Consider the following 16,338-nt stretch of genomic DNA (forward strand, 5'->3'; position numbering starts at 1 on the left):
TGGAGGCGAGAGGGTTGCTGTGAGGTGTGAGGGAGGAGTGTGTTTGTGTGTGTATGGTGGGAGAGAGTGTGTGTGTGTGTGTTTGTTGAGCCCGTGGCCCCCTGTGTTGGTGTCAAGGAGTTGATAAATGGCACGAACCGGTAGCATATCGGGGAGAGGCGGCTTGAAGGCCACATGAGGAGCGGCTCAGCAGGTCGAGCTTCATCGCTTCCTCGTTAGTATAGTGGTCAGTATCCCCGCCTGTCACGCGGGAGACCGGGGTTCAATTCCCCGACGGGGAGGATTCAGTCGCCTTTTTTAAAGCATGACAATTCTACCTCTATTTTAAAAGGCATCTAGAATGTGACACCCCTGCTATTGTGTACTGGCGCTTTTCATGTATGACGTCATCTCCGTTAACAGAAAGACTTACTAATACAATCTCACCATTTTTCAAATCAACCACGGGCGATTTTTAAGTCGCACACTTTTTGGGAAGCATTTCTGCCTTTCCATGTTCAGCTTCTGTGTACTTTATTGGAAAAAGAAACGTGCACGAAGGGTTATTATTGACATCCGAAATCAAAGGACTGCATGATCAACATAATGCATTTAAGCCCGTTTTCCTTTTTACAGAAACATACATGAAATGATGGATCGTGCTCTGAATGAGGAATTGTTTCATATGACGGTGAAGCTTTTTTAAAATCTCTTTGTTTAAGTCTAATGGGTTAGAACTTCCAGTCATATTGTGAAAGTAAAATTTCCACTGGCGGCCTGCACTCCCGACCAGCCTCATCAGAGATCTTATATTGCCTAGGTCCAGCACGCCTCCCAAATTCCGGTCAGGCTATAGCAGTGTATTCTGGGACTTGTAGTCCTGTTCCTAACACTCTAAACTCAGGCCGAGGGGAGCCAGCATCCAAAGTAACCCCCTGGGCTGGGAGAAGCGCTCATGTTCGGGTCCGGGCTAACTTGAGAGCTTTGTGGAGGCCTCGGACGAGCTCCCGGGATCCCCGAGGCGGGCTGCCACCCTCTGTTGGGGGTGTGCCTGAAAGCAGCATGTTTTCTGTGTCTGTTGATGATCTCGAAAGTGCAGTAAAGACTATCTTGCCAGTGTTAGGTTGATGTGCTTTTCAGTGCTTTCTGTAGTGGATGAGGATATCACTGTGACAGAAGCAGAGGTGGCCTGACCGACCCTGCTGGTATGTCTTGGAGCAGCTGCTCTAAGGGAGGAGTGGGCGCTCCCTGGTGGTCTAGTGGTTAGGATTCGCCGCTCTCACCGCCGCGGCCCGGGTTTGATTCCCGGTCAGGGAAGGGGACTTTTTTTACACTCTGTACTTCCGTTTTTTTTGGGATCCTATTTAAACACATTTTTTAAGGTTTTACGTGGCAAATCTTGCTTTACATACATTTCTTCTTTACTTGACTTGCCACCTGCTAATAACTACGTCACCTTTCAGGGACAGAGACAAAGCACGGATAGAAAAGTCAATGCTGGTCGTCAAAGCTTATTCTTCACAACGGATGCATTTCCACTTGGAAGATGCATTGGCAAATCCAGGAGGCCTGTTTCTATGGGTCTCCAGTTCTATCAAGAGTCTAGTCTCAAGACAACTTTGAAAGGAAGAGACTTGCTTCTGAAGATTGCAGCAGCATTGGCGGGAGAGAGGCGCACGGGCGGGCGGGACACTGCTCCTCAAGCCCGGTTTTACGCAGGATGGGCGGAGGGCCTCAGTCTGTCTGTCCGGCGGGGGCTCTCTCTTTAGCCTCATGGCCAGTCCGGCCCTGGAGCAGTCATGTCTCACAAAGGGCGGGTCTAGGCCGTCACTCTGGAGTCTGTATCCTCCGGGTGAGGTCTCCGATTCTTCCACCTGAGGGCTGGAGAGAAGGGGGGCGTTTGGTCCGGGGCGCCAGTCACAGTCGCCCTTGAGAGGCGTTCATAAGGTAGTTTGTAACTGTAACTGTGTCTGGACTGGTTGTTCTAAGGTGCGCTAAGTGATGTCTTAGCATTTGGAAGAAGCTTTGAGAAACGCGGGTGGCCTCTTTCTTTTCCTTTGCTTGCTTTGCTTAGGAAAGGAAAGTCTCCATTGGAGGGTTTGGTGTTTTCTCCAGCCCTTGAGTTGGTGTTTAGAAGCAGAATGCGAGGTGGATGGCTGGGCTCCGCTCCCACTCCTCATGTGATATAGCGCCTTGTCATCCCCTCCCAACCTAGCCTTCGATAGCTCAGTTGGTAGAGCGGAGGACTGTAGTGGAGTGACTGTCATCCTTAGGTCGCTGGTTCAAATCCGGCTCGAAGGATTTTTGCAAACTCTTCACTTTTTTTCCCTCTGCTTCCCAATGGAAAGCGCCTCTTTCTCGGACCCTCACACGCCGGGGCTTTTCCTGCCTCCCCTTTTCACCTTTACAGCCCAGCTCTCTCCTCCGGCGGGGGTGAGGGGGGTGGTGTCTCTCGCCCCCCCCCCCCCCCTCCCTGTGTGCAGCCCCCGCTGCAATGCCCCCTCATCAGACAGAGCCAGGGGCCCCTGGGCTGAAGAGCCAGTCCGGGGCCCCCCCTCTGAAGCAGCCCTGGGAGCTGGTTGTGGTGACTCTGGCATCAGGGGATGCTGCTGAGAGCGTCTGCCTGGAGGCGAGAGGGTTGCTGTGAGGTGTGAGGGAGGAGTGTGTTTGTGTGTGTATGGTGGGAGAGAGTGTGTGTGTGTGTGTTTGTTGAGCCCGTGGCCCCCTGTGTTGGTGTCAAGGAGTTGATAAATGGCACGAACCGGTAGCATATCGGGGAGAGGCGGCTTGAAGGCCACATGAGGAGCTGCTCAGCAGGTCGAGCTTCATCGGTTCCTCGTTAATATAGTGGTCAGTATCCCCGCCTGTCACGCGGGAGACCGGGGTTCAATTCCCCGACGGGGAGGATTCAGTCGCCTTTTTTAAAGCATGACAATTCTACCTCTATTTTAAAAGGCATCTAGAATGTGACACCCCTGCTATTGTGTACTGGCGCTTTTCATGTATGACGTCATCTCCGTTAACAGAAAGACTTACTAATACAATCTCACCATTTTTCAAATCAACCACGGGCGATTTTTAAGTCGCACACTTTTTGGGAAGCATTTCTGCCTTTCCATGTTCAGCTTCTGTGTACTTTATTGGAAAAAGAAACGTGCACGAAGGGTTATTATTGACATCAGAAATCAAAGGACTGCATGATCAACATAATGCATTTAAGCCCGTTTTCCTTTTTACAGAAACATACATGAAATGATGGATCGTGCTCTGAATGAGGAATTGTTTCATATGACGGTGAAGCTTTTTTAAAATCTCTTTGTTTAAGTCTAATGGGTTAGAACTTCCAGTCATATTGTGAAAGTAAAATTTCCACTGGCGGCCTGCACTCCCGACCAGCCTCATCAGAGATCTTATATTGCCTAGGTCCAGCACGCCTCCCAAATTCCGGTCAGGCTATAGCAGTGTATTCTGGGACTTGTAGTCCTGTTCCTAACACTCTAAACTCAGGCCGAGGGGAGCCAGCATCCAAAGTAACCCCCTGGGCTGGGAGAAGCGCTCATGTTCGGGTCCGGGCTAACTTGAGAGCTTTGTGGAGGCCTCGGACGAGCTCCCGGGATCCCCGAGGCGGGCTGCCACCCTCTGTTGGGGGTGTGCCTGAAAGCAGCATGTTTTCTGTGTCTGTTGATGATCTCGAAAGTGCAGTAAAGACTATCTTGCCAGTGTTAGGTTGATGTGCTTTTCAGTGCTTTCTGTAGTGGATGAGGATATCACTGTGACAGAAGCAGAGGTGGCCTGACCGACCCTGCTGGTATGTCTTGGAGCAGCTGCTCTAAGGGAGGAGTGGGCGCTCCCTGGTGGTCTAGTGGTTAGGATTCGGCGCTCTCACCGCCGCGGCCCGGGTTCGATTCCCGGTCAGGGAAGGGGACTTTTTTTACACTCTGTACTTCCGTTTTTTTTGGGATCCTATTTAAACACATTTTTTAAGGTTTTACGTGGCAAATCTTGCTTTACATACATTTCTTCTTTACTTGACTTGCCACCTGCTAATAACTACGTCACCTTTCAGGGACAGAGACAAAGCACGGATAGAAAAGTCAATGCTGGTCGTCAAAGCTTATTCTTCACAACGGATGCATTTCCACTTGGAAGATGCATTGGCAAATCCAGGAGGCCTGTTTCTATGGGTCTCCAGTTCTATCAAGAGTCTAGTCTCAAGACAACTTTGAAAGGAAGAGACTTGCTTCTGAAGATTGCAGCAGCATTGGCGGGAGAGAGGCGCACGGGCGGGCGGGACACTGCTCCTCAAGCCCGGTTTTACGCAGGATGGGCGGAGGGCCTCAGTCTGTCTGTCCGGCGGGGGCTCTCTCTTTAGCCTCATGGCCAGTCCGGCCCTGGAGCAGTCATGTCTCACAAAGGGCGGGTCTAGGCCGTCACTCTGGAGTCTGTATCCTCCGGGTGAGGTCTCCGATTCTTCCACCTGAGGGCTGGAGAGAAGGGGGGCGTTTGGTCCGGGGCGCCAGTCACAGTCGCCCTTGAGAGGCGTTCATAAGGTAGTTTGTAACTGTAACTGTGTCTGGACTGGTTGTTCTAAGGTGCGCTAAGTGATGTCTTAGCATTTGGAAGAAGCTTTGAGAAACGCGGGTGGCCTCTTTCTTTTCCTTTGCTTGCTTTGCTTAGGAAAGGAAAGTCTCCATTGGAGGGTTTGGTGTTTTCTCCAGCCCTTGAGTTGGTGTTTAGAAGCAGAATGCGAGGTGGATGGCTGGGCTCCGCTCCCACTCCTCATGTGATATAGCGCCTTGTCATCCCCTCCCAACCTAGCCTTTGATAGCTCAGTTGGTAGAGCGGAGGACTGTAGTGGAGTGACTGTCATCCTTAGGTCGCTGGTTCAAATCCGGCTCGAAGGATTTTTGCAAACTCTTCACTTTTTTTCCCTCTGCTTCCCAATGGAAAGCGCCTCTTTCTCGGACCCTCACACGCCGGGGCTTTTCCTGCCTCCCCTTTTCACCTTTACAGCCCAGCTCTCTCCTCCGGCGGGGGTGAGGGGGGTGGTGTCTCTCGCCCCCCCCCCCCCCTCCCTGTGTGCAGCCCCCGCTGCAATGCCCCCTCATCAGACAGAGCCAGGGGCCCCTGGGCTGAAGAGCCAGTCCGGGGCCCCCCCTCTGAAGCAGCCCTGGGAGCTGGTTGTGGTGACTCTGGCATCAGGGGATGCTGCTGAGAGCGTCTGCCTGGAGGCGAGAGGGTTGCTGTGAGGTGTGAGGGAGGAGTGTGTTTGTGTGTGTATGGTGGGAGAGAGTGTGTGTGTGTGTGTTTGTTGAGCCCGTGGCCCCCTGTGTTGGTGTCAAGGAGTTGATAAATGGCACGAACCGGTAGCATATCGGGGAGAGGCGGCTTGAAGGCCACATGAGGAGCGGCTCAGCAGGTCGAGCTTCATCGCTTCCTCGTTAGTATAGTGGTCAGTATCCCCGCCTGTCACGCGGGAGACCGGGGTTCAATTCCCCGACGGGGAGGATTCAGTCGCCTTTTTTAAAGCATGACAATTCTACCTCTATTTTAAAAGGCATCTAGAATGTGACACCCCTGCTATTGTGTACTGGCGCTTTTCATGTATGACGTCATCTCCGTTAACAGAAAGACTTACTAATACAATCTCACCATTTTTCAAATCAACCACGGGCGATTTTTAAGTCGCACACTTTTTGGGAAGCATTTCTGCCTTTCCATGTTCAGCTTCTGTGTACTTTATTGGAAAAAGAAACGTGCACGAAGGGTTATTATTGACATCCGAAATCAAAGGACTGCATGATCAACATAATGCATTTAAGCCCGTTTTCCTTTTTACAGAAACATACATGAAATGATGGATCGTGCTCTGAATGAGGAATTGTTTCATATGACGGTGAAGCTTTTTTAAAATCTCTTTGTTTAAGTCTAATGGGTTAGAACTTCCAGTCATATTGTGAAAGTAAAATTTCCACTGGCGGCCTGCACTCCCGACCAGCCTCATCAGAGATCTTATATTGCCTAGGTCCAGCACGCCTCCCAAATTCCGGTCAGGCTATAGCAGTGTATTCTGGGACTTGTAGTCCTGTTCCTAACACTCTAAACTCAGGCCGAGGGGAGCCAGCATCCAAAGTAACCCCCTGGGCTGGGAGAAGCGCTCATGTTCGGGTCCGGGCTAACTTGAGAGCTTTGTGGAGGCCTCGGACGAGCTCCCGGGATCCCCGAGGCGGGCTGCCACCCTCTGTTGGGGGTGTGCCTGAAAGCAGCATGTTTTCTGTGTCTGTTGATGATCTCGAAAGTGCAGTAAAGACTATCTTGCCAGTGTTAGGTTGATGTGCTTTTCAGTGCTTTCTGTAGTGGATGAGGATATCACTGTGACAGAAGCAGAGGTGGCCTGACCGACCCTGCTGGTATGTCTTGGAGCAGCTGCTCTAAGGGAGGAGTGGGCGCTCCCTGGTGGTCTAGTGGTTAGGATTCGCCGCTCTCACCGCCGCGGCCCGGGTTCGATTCCCGGTCAGGGAAGGGGACTTTTTTTACACTCTGTACTTCCGTTTTTTTTGGGATCCTATTTAAACACATTTTTTAAGGTTTTACGTGGCAAATCTTGCTTTACATACATTTCTTCTTTACTTGACTTGCCACCTGCTAATAACTACGTCACCTTTCAGGGACAGAGACAAAGCACGGATAGAAAAGTCAATGCTGGTCGTCAAAGCTTATTCTTCACAACGGATGCATTTCCACTTGGAAGATGCATTGGCAAATCCAGGAGGCCTGTTTCTATGGGTCTCCAGTTCTATCAAGAGTCTAGTCTCAAGACAACTTTGAAAGGAAGAGACTTGCTTCTGAAGATTGCAGCAGCATTGGCGGGAGAGAGGCGCACGGGCGGGCGGGACACTGCTCCTCAAGCCCGGTTTTACGCAGGATGGGCGGAGGGCCTCAGTCTGTCTGTCCGGCGGGGGCTCTCTCTTTAGCCTCATGGCCAGTCCGGCCCTGGAGCAGTCATGTCTCACAAAGGGCGGGTCTAGGCCGTCACTCTGGAGTCTGTATCCTCCGGGTGAGGTCTCCGATTCTTCCACCTGAGGGCTGGAGAGAAGGGGGGCGTTTGGTCCGGGGCGCCAGTCACAGTCGCCCTTGAGAGGCGTTCATAAGGTAGTTTGTAACTGTAACTGTGTCTGGACTGGTTGTTCTAAGGTGCGCTAAGTGATGTCTTAGCATTTGGAAGAAGCTTTGAGAAACGCGGGTGGCCTCTTTCTTTTCCTTTGCTTGCTTTGCTTAGGAAAGGAAAGTCTCCATTGGAGGGTTTGGTGTTTTCTCCAGCCCTTGAGTTGGTGTTTAGAAGCAGAATGCGAGGTGGATGGCTGGGCTCCGCTCCCACTCCTCATGTGATATAGCGCCTTGTCATCCCCTCCCAACCTAGCCTTCGATAGCTCAGTTGGTAGAGCGGAGGACTGTAGTGGAGTGACTGTCATCCTTAGGTCGCTGGTTCAAATCCGGCTCGAAGGATTTTTGCAAACTCTTCACTTTTTTTCCCTCTGCTTCCCAATGGAAAGCGCCTCTTTCTCGGACCCTCACACGCCGGGGCTTTTCCTGCCTCCCCTTTTCACCTTTACAGCCCAGCTCTCTCCTCCGGCGGGGGTGAGGGGGGTGGTGTCTCTCGCCCCCCCCCCCCCTCCCTGTGTGCAGCCCCCGCTGCAATGCCCCCTCATCAGACAGAGCCAGGGGCCCCTGGGCTGAAGAGCCAGTCCGGGGCCCCCCCTCTGAAGCAGCCCTGGGAGCTGGTTGTGGTGACTCTGGCATCAGGGGATGCTGCTGAGAGCGTCTGCCTGGAGGCGAGAGGGTTGCTGTGAGGTGTGAGGGAGGAGTGTGTTTGTGTGTGTATGGTGGGAGAGAGTGTGTGTGTGTGTGTTTGTTGAGCCCGTGGCCCCCTGTGTTGGTGTCAAGGAGTTGATAAATGGCACGAACCGGTAGCATATCGGGGAGAGGCGGCTTGAAGGCCACATGAGGAGCTGCTCAGCAGGTCGAGCTTCATCGGTTCCTCGTTAATATAGTGGTCAGTATCCCCGCCTGTCACGCGGGAGACCGGGGTTCAATTCCCCGACGGGGAGGATTCAGTCGCCTTTTTTAAAGCATGACAATTCTACCTCTATTTTAAAAGGCATCTAGAATGTGACGCCCCTGCTATTGTGTACTGGCGCTTTTCATGTATGACGTCATCTCCGTTAACAGAAAGACTTACTAATACAATCTCACCATTTTTCAAATCAACCACGGGCGATTTTTAAGTCGCACACTTTTTGGGAAGCATTTCTGCCTTTCCATGTTCAGCTTCTGTGTACTTTATTGGAAAAAGAAACGTGCACGAAGGGTTATTATTGACATCAGAAATCAAAGGACTGCATGATCAACATAATGCATTTAAGCCCGTTTTCCTTTTTACAGAAACATACATGAAATGATGGATCGTGCTCTGAATGAGGAATTGTTTCATATGACGGTGAAGCTTTTTTAAAATCTCTTTGTTTAAGTCTAATGGGTTAGAACTTCCAGTCATATTGTGAAAGTAAAATTTCCACTGGCGGCCTGCACTCCCGACCAGCCTCATCAGAGATCTTATATTGCCTAGGTCCAGCACGCCTCCCAAATTCCGGTCAGGCTATAGCAGTGTATTCTGGGACTTGTAGTCCTGTTCCTAACACTCTAAACTCAGGCCGAGGGGAGCCAGCATCCAAAGTAACCCCCTGGGCTGGGAGAAGCGCTCATGTTCGGGTCCGGGCTAACTTGAGAGCTTTGTGGAGGCCTCGGACGAGCTCCCGGGATCCCCGAGGCGGGCTGCCACCCTCTGTTGGGGGTGTGCCTGAAAGCAGCATGTTTTCTGTGTCTGTTGATGATCTCGAAAGTGCAGTAAAGACTATCTTGCCAGTGTTAGGTTGATGTGCTTTTCAGTGCTTTCTGTAGTGGATGAGGATATCACTGTGACAGAAGCAGAGGTGGCCTGACCGACCCTGCTGGTATGTCTTGGAGCAGCTGCTCTAAGGGAGGAGTGGGCGCTCCCTGGTGGTCTAGTGGTTAGGATTCGGCGCTCTCACCGCCGCGGCCCGGGTTCGATTCCCGGTCAGGGAAGGGGACTTTTTTTACACTCTGTACTTCCGTTTTTTTTGGGATCCTATTTAAACACATTTTTTAAGGTTTTACGTGGCAAATCTTGCTTTACATACATTTCTTCTTTACTTGACTTGCCACCTGCTAATAACTACGTCACCTTTCAGGGACAGAGACAAAGCACGGATAGAAAAGTCAATGCTGGTCGTCAAAGCTTATTCTTCACAACGGATGCATTTCCACTTGGAAGATGCATTGGCAAATCCAGGAGGCCTGTTTCTATGGGTCTCCAGTTCTATCAAGAGTCTAGTCTCAAGACAACTTTGAAAGGAAGAGACTTGCTTCTGAAGATTGCAGCAGCATTGGCGGGAGAGAGGCGCACGGGCGGGCGGGACACTGCTCCTCAAGCCCGGTTTTACGCAGGATGGGCGGAGGGCCTCAGTCTGTCTGTCCGGCGGGGGCTCTCTCTTTAGCCTCATGGCCAGTCCGGCCCTGGAGCAGTCATGTCTCACAAAGGGCGGGTCTAGGCCGTCACTCTGGAGTCTGTATCCTCCGGGTGAGGTCTCCGATTCTTCCACCTGAGGGCTGGAGAGAAGGGGGGCGTTTGGTCCGGGGCGCCAGTCACAGTCGCCCTTGAGAGGCGTTCATAAGGTAGTTTGTAACTGTAACTGTGTCTGGACTGGTTGTTCTAAGGTGCGCTAAGTGATGTCTTAGCATTTGGAAGAAGCTTTGAGAAACGCGGGTGGCCTCTTTCTTTTCCTTTGCTTGCTTTGCTTAGGAAAGGAAAGTCTCCATTGGAGGGTTTGGTGTTTTCTCCAGCCCTTGAGTTGGTGTTTAGAAGCAGAATGCGAGGTGGATGGCTGGGCTCCGCTCCCACTCCTCATGTGATATAGCGCCTTGTCATCCCCTCCCAACCTAGCCTTCGATAGCTCAGTTGGTAGAGCGGAGGACTGTAGTGGAGTGACTGTCATCCTTAGGTCGCTGGTTCAAATCCGGCTCGAAGGATTTTTGCAAACTCTTCACTTTTTTTCCCTCTGCTTCCCAATGGAAAGCGCCTCTTTCTCGGACCCTCACACGCCGGGGCTTTTCCTGCCTCCCCTTTTCACCTTTACAGCCCAGCTCTCTCCTCCGGCGGGGGTGAGGGGGGTGGTGTCTCTCGCCCCCCCCCCCCCCCTCCCTGTGTGCAGCCCCCGCTGCAATGCCCCCTCATCAGACAGAGCCAGGGGCCCCTGGGCTGAAGAGCCAGTCCGGGGCCCCCCCTCTGAAGCAGCCCTGGGAGCTGGTTGTGGTGACTCTGGCATCAGGGGATGCTGCTGAGAGCGTCTGCCTGGAGGCGAGAGGGTTGCTGTGAGGTGTGAGGGAGGAGTGTGTTTGTGTGTGTATGGTGGGAGAGAGTGTGTGTGTGTGTGTTTGTTGAGCCCGTGGCCCCCTGTGTTGGTGTCAAGGAGTTGATAAATGGCACGAACCGGTAGCATATCGGGGAGAGGCGGCTTGAAGGCCACATGAGGAGCGGCTCAGCAGGTCGAGCTTCATCGGTTCCTCGTTAATATAGTGGTCAGTATCCCCGCCTGTCACGCGGGAGACCGGGGTTCAATTCCCCGACGGGGAGGATTCAGTCGCCTTTTTTAAAGCATGACAATTCTACCTCTATTTTAAAAGGCATCTAGAATGTGACACCCCTGCTATTGTGTACTGGCGCTTTTCATGTATGACGTCATCTCCGTTAACAGAAAGACTTACTAATACAATCTCACCATTTTTCAAATCAACCACGGGCGATTTTTAAGTCGCACACTTTTTGGGAAGCATTTCTGCCTTTCCATGTTCAGCTTCTGTGTACTTTATTGGAAAAAGAAACGTGCACGAAGGGTTATTATTGACATCAGAAATCAAAGGACTGCATGATCAACATAATGCATTTAAGCCCGTTTTCCTTTTTACAGAAACATACATGAAATGATGGATCGTGCTCTGAATGAGGAATTGTTTCATATGACGGTGAAGCTTTTTTAAAATCTCTTTGTTTAAGTCTAATGGGTTAGAACTTCCAGTCATATTGTGAAAGTAAAATTTCCACTGGCGGCCTGCACTCCCGACCAGCCTCATCAGAGATCTTATATTGCCTAGGTCCAGCACGCCTCCCAAATTCCGGTCAGGCTATAGCAGTGTATTCTGGGACTTGTAGTCCTGTTCCTAACACTCTAAACTCAGGCCGAGGGGAGCCAGCATCCAAAGTAACCCCCTGGGCTGGGAGAAGCGCTCATGTTCGGGTCCGGGCTAACTTGAGAGCTTTGTGGAGGCCTCGGACGAGCTCCCGGGATCCCCGAGGCGGGCTGCCACCCTCTGTTGGGGGTGTGCCTGAAAGCAGCATGTTTTCTGTGTCTGTTGATGATCTCGAAAGTGCAGTAAAGACTATCTTGCCAGTGTTAGGTTGATGTGCTTTTCAGTGCTTTCTGTAGTGGATGAGGATATCACTGTGACAGAAGCAGAGGTGGCCTGACCGACCCTGCTGGTATGTCTTGGAGCAGCTGCTCTAAGGGAGGAGTGGGCGCTCCCTGGTGGTCTAGTGGTTAGGATTCGGCGCTCTCACCGCCGCGGCCCGGGTTCGATTCCCGGTCAGGGAAGGGGACTTTTTTTACACTCTGTACTTCCGTTTTTTTTGGGATCCTATTTAAACACATTTTTTAAGGTTTTACGTGGCAAATCTTGCTTTACATACATTTCTTCTTTACTTGACTTGCCACCTGCTAATAACTACGTCACCTTTCAGGGACAGAGACAAAGCACGGATAGAAAAGTCAATGCTGGTCGTCAAAGCTTATTCTTCACAACGGATGCATTTCCACTTGGAAGATGCATTGGCAAATCCAGGAGGCCTGTTTCTATGGGTCTCCAGTTCTATCAAGAGTCTAGTCTCAAGACAACTTTGAAAGGAAGAGACTTGCTTCTGAAGATTGCAGCAGCATTGGCGGGAGAGAGGCGCACGGGCGGGCGGGACACTGCTCCTCAAGCCCGGTTTTACGCAGGATGGGCGGAGGGCCTCAGTCTGTCTGTCCGGCGGGGGCTCTCTCTTTAGCCTCATGGCCAGTCCGGCCCTGGAGCAGTCATGTCTCACAAAGGGCGGGTCTAGGCCGTCACTCTGGAGTCTGTATCCTCCGGGTGAGGTCTCCGATTCTTCCACCTGAGGGCTGGAGAGAAGGGGGGCGTTTGGTCCGGGGCGCCAGTCACAGTCGCCCTTGAGAGGCGTTCATAAGGTAGTTTGTAACTGTAACTGTGTCTGGACTGGTTGTTCTAAGGTGCGCTAAGTGATGTCTTAGCATTTGGAAGAAGCTTTGAGAAACGCGGGTGGCCTCTTTCTTTTCCTTTGCTTGCTTTGCTTAGGAAAGGAAAGTCTCCATTGGAGGGTTTGGTGTTTTCTCCAGCCCTTGAGTTGGTGTTTAGAAGCAGAATGCGAGGTGGATGGCTGGGCTCCGCTCCCACTCCTCATGTGATATAGCGCCTTGTCATCCCCTCCCAACCTAGCCTTCGATAGCTCAGTTGGTAGAGCGGAGGACTGTAGTGGAGTGACTGTCATCCTTAGGTCGCTGGTTCAAATCCGGCTCGAAGGATTTTTGCAAACTCTTCACTTTTTTTCCCTCTGCTTCCCAATGGAAAGCGCCTCTTTCTCGGACCCTCACACGCCGGGGCTTTTCCTGCCTCCCCTTTTCACCTTTACAGCCCAGCTCTCTCCTCCGGCGGGGGTGAGGGGGGTGGTGTCTCTCGCCCCCCCCCCCCCCTCCCTGTGTGCAGCCCCCGCTGCAATGCCCCCTCATCAGACAGAGCCAGGGGCCCCTGGGCTGAAGAGCCAGTCCGGGGCCCCCCTCTGAAGCAGCCCTGGGAGCTGGTTGTGGTGACTCTGGCATCAGGGGATGCTGCTGAGAGCGTCTGCCTGGAGGCGAGAGGGTTGCTGTGAGGTGTGAGGGAGGAGTGTGTTTGTGTGTGTATGGTGGGAGAGAGTGTGTGTGTGTGTGTTTGTTGAGCCCGTGGCCCCCTGTGTTGGTGTCAAGGAGTTGATAAATGGCACGAACCGGTAGCATATCGGGGAGAGGCGGCTTGAAGGCCACATGAGGAGCTGCTCAGCAGGTCGAGCTTCATCGGTTCCTCGTTAATATAGTGGTCAGTATCCCCGCCTGTCACGCGGGAGACCGGGGTTCAATTCCCCGACGGGGAGGATTCAGTCGCCTTTTTTAAAGCATGACAATTCTACCTCTATTTTAAAAGGCATCTAGAATGTGACACCCCTGCTATTGTGTACTGGCGCTTTTCATGTATGACGTCATCTCCGTTAACAGAAAGACTTACTAATACAATCTCACCATTTTTCAAATCAACCACGGGCGATTTTTAAGTCGCACACTTTTTGGGAAGCATTTCTGCCTTTCCATGTTCAGCTTCTGTGTACTTTATTGGAAAAAGAAACGTGCACGAAGGGTTATTATTGACATCAGAAATCAAAGGACTGCATGATCAACATAATGCATTTAAGCCCGTTTTCCTTTTTACAGAAACATACATGAAATGATGGATCGTGCTCTGAATGAGGAATTGTTTCATATGACGGTGAAGCTTTTTTAAAATCTCTTTGTTTAAGTCTAATGGGTTAGAACTTCCAGTCATATTGTGAAAGTAAAATTTCCACTGGCGGCCTGCACTCCCGACCAGCCTCATCAGAGATCTTATATTGCCTAGGTCCAGCACGCCTCCCAAATTCCGGTCAGGCTATAGCAGTGTATTCTGGGACTTGTAGTCCTGTTCCTAACACTCTAAACTCAGGCCGAGGGGAGCCAGCATCCAAAGTAACCCCCTGGGCTGGGAGAAGCGCTCATGTTCGGGTCCGGGCTAACTTGAGAGCTTTGTGGAGGCCTCGGACGAGCTCCCGGGATCCCCGAGGCGGGCTGCCACCCTCTGTTGGGGGTGTGCCTGAAAGCAGCATGTTTTCTGTGTCTGTTGATGATCTCGAAAGTGCAGTAAAGACTATCTTGCCAGTGTTAGGTTGATGTGCTTTTCAGTGCTTTCTGTAGTGGATGAGGATATCACTGTGACAGAAGCAGAGGTGGCCTGACCGACCCTGCTGGTATGTCTTGGAGCAGCTGCTCTAAGGGAGGAGTGGGCGCTCCCTGGTGGTCTAGTGGTTAGGATTCGGCGCTCTCACCGCCGCGGCCCGGGTTCGATTCCCGGTCAGGGAAGGGGACTTTTTTTACACTCTGTACTTCCGTTTTTTTTGGGATCCTATTTAAACACATTTTTTAAGGTTTTACGTGGCAAATCTTGCTTTACATACATTTCTTCTTTACTTGACTTGCCACCTGCTAATAACTACGTCACCTTTCAGGGACAGAGACAAAGCACGGATAGAAAAGTCAATGCTGGTCGTCAAAGCTTATTCTTCACAACGGATGCATTTCCACTTGGAAGATGCATTGGCAAATCCAGGAGGCCTGTTTCTATGGGTCTCCAGTTCTATCAAGAGTCTAGTCTCAAGACAACTTTGAAAGGAAGAGACTTGCTTCTGAAGATTGCAGCAGCATTGGCGGGAGAGAGGCGCACGGGCGGGCGGGACACTGCTCCTCAAGCCCGGTTTTACGCAGGATGGGCGGAGGGCCTCAGTCTGTCTGTCCGGCGGGGGCTCTCTCTTTAGCCTCATGGCCAGTCCGGCCCTGGAGCAGTCATGTCTCACAAAGGGCGGGTCTAGGCCGTCACTCTGGAGTCTGTATCCTCCGGGTGAGGTCTCCGATTCTTCCACCTGAGGGCTGGAGAGAAGGGGGGCGTTTGGTCCGGGGCGCCAGTCACAGTCGCCCTTGAGAGGCGTTCATAAGGTAGTTTGTAACTGTAACTGTGTCTGGACTGGTTGTTCTAAGGTGCGCTAAGTGATGTCTTAGCATTTGGAAGAAGCTTTGAGAAACGCGGGTGGCCTCTTTCTTTTCCTTTGCTTGCTTTGCTTAGGAAAGGAAAGTCTCCATTGGAGGGTTTGGTGTTTTCTCCAGCCCTTGAGTTGGTGTTTAGAAGCAGAATGCGAGGTGGATGGCTGGGCTCCGCTCCCACTCCTCATGTGATATAGCGCCTTGTCATCCCCTCCCAACCTAGCCTTTGATAGCTCAGTTGGTAGAGCGGAGGACTGTAGTGGAGTGACTGTCATCCTTAGGTCGCTGGTTCAAATCCGGCTCGAAGGATTTTTGCAAACTCTTCACTTTTTTTCCCTCTGCTTCCCAATGGAAAGCGCCTCTTTCTCGGACCCTCACACGCCGGGGCTTTTCCTGCCTCCCCTTTTCACCTTTACAGCCCAGCTCTCCCCTCCGGCGGGGGTGAGGGGGGTGGTGTCTCTCGCCCCCCCCCCCCCCCTCCCTGTGTGCAGCCCCCGCTGCAATGCCCCCTCATCAGACAGAGCCAGGGGCCCCTGGGCTGAAGAGCCAGTCCGGGGCCCCCCCTCTGAAGCAGCCCTGGGAGCTGGTTGTGGTGACTCTGGCATCAGGGGATGCTGCTGAGAGCGTCTGCCTGGAGGCGAGAGGGTTGCTGTGAGGTGTGAGGGAGGAGTGTGTTTGTGTGTGTATGGTGGGAGAGAGTGTGTGTGTGTGTGTTTGTTGAGCCCGTGGCCCCCTGTGTTGGTGTCAAGGAGTTGATAAATGGCACGAACCGGTAGCATATCGGGGAGAGGCGGCTTGAAGGCCACATGAGGAGCGGCTCAGCAGGTCGAGCTTCATCGCTTCCTCGTTAGTATAGTGGTCAGTATCCCCGCCTGTCACGCGGGAGACCGGGGTTCAATTCCCCGACGGGGAGGATTCAGTCGCCTTTTTTAAAGCATGACAATTCTACCTCTATTTTAAAAGGCATCTAGAATGTGACACCCCTGCTATTGTGTACTGGCGCTTTTCATGTATGACGTCATCTCCGTTAACAGAAAGACTTACTAATACAATCTCACCATTTTTCAAATCAACCACGGGCGATTTTTAAGTCGCACACTTTTTGGGAAGCATTTCTGCCTTTCCATGTTCAGCTTCTGTGTACTTTATTGGAAAAAGAAACGTGCACGAAGGGTTATTATTGACATCCGAAATCAAAGGACTGCATGATCAACATAATGCATTTAAGCCCGTTTTCCTTTTTACAGAAACATACATGAAATGATGGATCGTGCTCTGAATGAGGAATTGTTTCATATGACGGTGAAGCTTTTTTAAAATCTCTTTGTTTAAGTCTAATGGGTTAGAACTTCCAGTC

General features: G+C 51.7%; 15 non-coding genes across 15 annotated transcripts; all 15 read left to right on the forward strand.

Annotated features, from left to right (window-relative positions):
- Positions 1-209: 209 nt before the first annotated feature.
- On the forward strand, positions 210-281 carry TRNAD-GUC (transfer RNA aspartic acid (anticodon GUC)). Its single transcript has one exon. It is a non-coding gene; the product is annotated as a tRNA-Asp (tRNA).
- Positions 282-1,224: 943 nt separating this feature from the next.
- On the forward strand, positions 1,225-1,296 carry TRNAE-CUC (transfer RNA glutamic acid (anticodon CUC)). Its single transcript has one exon. It is a non-coding gene; the product is annotated as a tRNA-Glu (tRNA).
- An 898-nt stretch (positions 1,297-2,194) lies between these two features.
- Positions 2,195-2,280, forward strand: TRNAY-GUA (transfer RNA tyrosine (anticodon GUA)). The gene is given in 2 exon segments: positions 2,195-2,231; positions 2,245-2,280. It is a non-coding gene; the product is annotated as a tRNA-Tyr (tRNA).
- A 1,547-nt stretch (positions 2,281-3,827) lies between these two features.
- On the forward strand, positions 3,828-3,899 carry TRNAE-CUC (transfer RNA glutamic acid (anticodon CUC)). Its single transcript has one exon. It is a non-coding gene; the product is annotated as a tRNA-Glu (tRNA).
- Positions 3,900-4,797: 898 nt separating this feature from the next.
- TRNAY-GUA (transfer RNA tyrosine (anticodon GUA)) lies at positions 4,798-4,883 on the forward strand. The gene is given in 2 exon segments: positions 4,798-4,834; positions 4,848-4,883. It is a non-coding gene; the product is annotated as a tRNA-Tyr (tRNA).
- A 531-nt stretch (positions 4,884-5,414) lies between these two features.
- TRNAD-GUC (transfer RNA aspartic acid (anticodon GUC)) lies at positions 5,415-5,486 on the forward strand. Its single transcript has one exon. It is a non-coding gene; the product is annotated as a tRNA-Asp (tRNA).
- A 943-nt stretch (positions 5,487-6,429) lies between these two features.
- Positions 6,430-6,501, forward strand: TRNAE-CUC (transfer RNA glutamic acid (anticodon CUC)). The gene has a single exon. It is a non-coding gene; the product is annotated as a tRNA-Glu (tRNA).
- An 898-nt stretch (positions 6,502-7,399) lies between these two features.
- On the forward strand, positions 7,400-7,485 carry TRNAY-GUA (transfer RNA tyrosine (anticodon GUA)). Its single transcript is given in 2 exon segments — positions 7,400-7,436; positions 7,450-7,485. It is a non-coding gene; the product is annotated as a tRNA-Tyr (tRNA).
- A 1,545-nt stretch (positions 7,486-9,030) lies between these two features.
- On the forward strand, positions 9,031-9,102 carry TRNAE-CUC (transfer RNA glutamic acid (anticodon CUC)). Its single transcript has one exon. It is a non-coding gene; the product is annotated as a tRNA-Glu (tRNA).
- Positions 9,103-10,000: 898 nt separating this feature from the next.
- Positions 10,001-10,086, forward strand: TRNAY-GUA (transfer RNA tyrosine (anticodon GUA)). The gene is given in 2 exon segments: positions 10,001-10,037; positions 10,051-10,086. It is a non-coding gene; the product is annotated as a tRNA-Tyr (tRNA).
- A 1,547-nt stretch (positions 10,087-11,633) lies between these two features.
- On the forward strand, positions 11,634-11,705 carry TRNAE-CUC (transfer RNA glutamic acid (anticodon CUC)). Its single transcript has one exon. It is a non-coding gene; the product is annotated as a tRNA-Glu (tRNA).
- An 898-nt stretch (positions 11,706-12,603) lies between these two features.
- TRNAY-GUA (transfer RNA tyrosine (anticodon GUA)) lies at positions 12,604-12,689 on the forward strand. Its single transcript is given in 2 exon segments — positions 12,604-12,640; positions 12,654-12,689. It is a non-coding gene; the product is annotated as a tRNA-Tyr (tRNA).
- Positions 12,690-14,234: 1,545 nt separating this feature from the next.
- Positions 14,235-14,306, forward strand: TRNAE-CUC (transfer RNA glutamic acid (anticodon CUC)). The gene has a single exon. It is a non-coding gene; the product is annotated as a tRNA-Glu (tRNA).
- Positions 14,307-15,204: 898 nt separating this feature from the next.
- TRNAY-GUA (transfer RNA tyrosine (anticodon GUA)) lies at positions 15,205-15,290 on the forward strand. The gene is given in 2 exon segments: positions 15,205-15,241; positions 15,255-15,290. It is a non-coding gene; the product is annotated as a tRNA-Tyr (tRNA).
- Positions 15,291-15,822: 532 nt separating this feature from the next.
- On the forward strand, positions 15,823-15,894 carry TRNAD-GUC (transfer RNA aspartic acid (anticodon GUC)). Its single transcript has one exon. It is a non-coding gene; the product is annotated as a tRNA-Asp (tRNA).
- Positions 15,895-16,338: the final 444 nt, after the last annotated feature.

Source organism: Lissotriton vulgaris, chromosome 1_1 (assembly GCF_964263255.1).
Source record: "Lissotriton vulgaris chromosome 1_1, aLisVul1.2, whole genome shotgun sequence".
Taxonomy (NCBI): Eukaryota; Metazoa; Chordata; class Amphibia; order Caudata; family Salamandridae; genus Lissotriton; species Lissotriton vulgaris.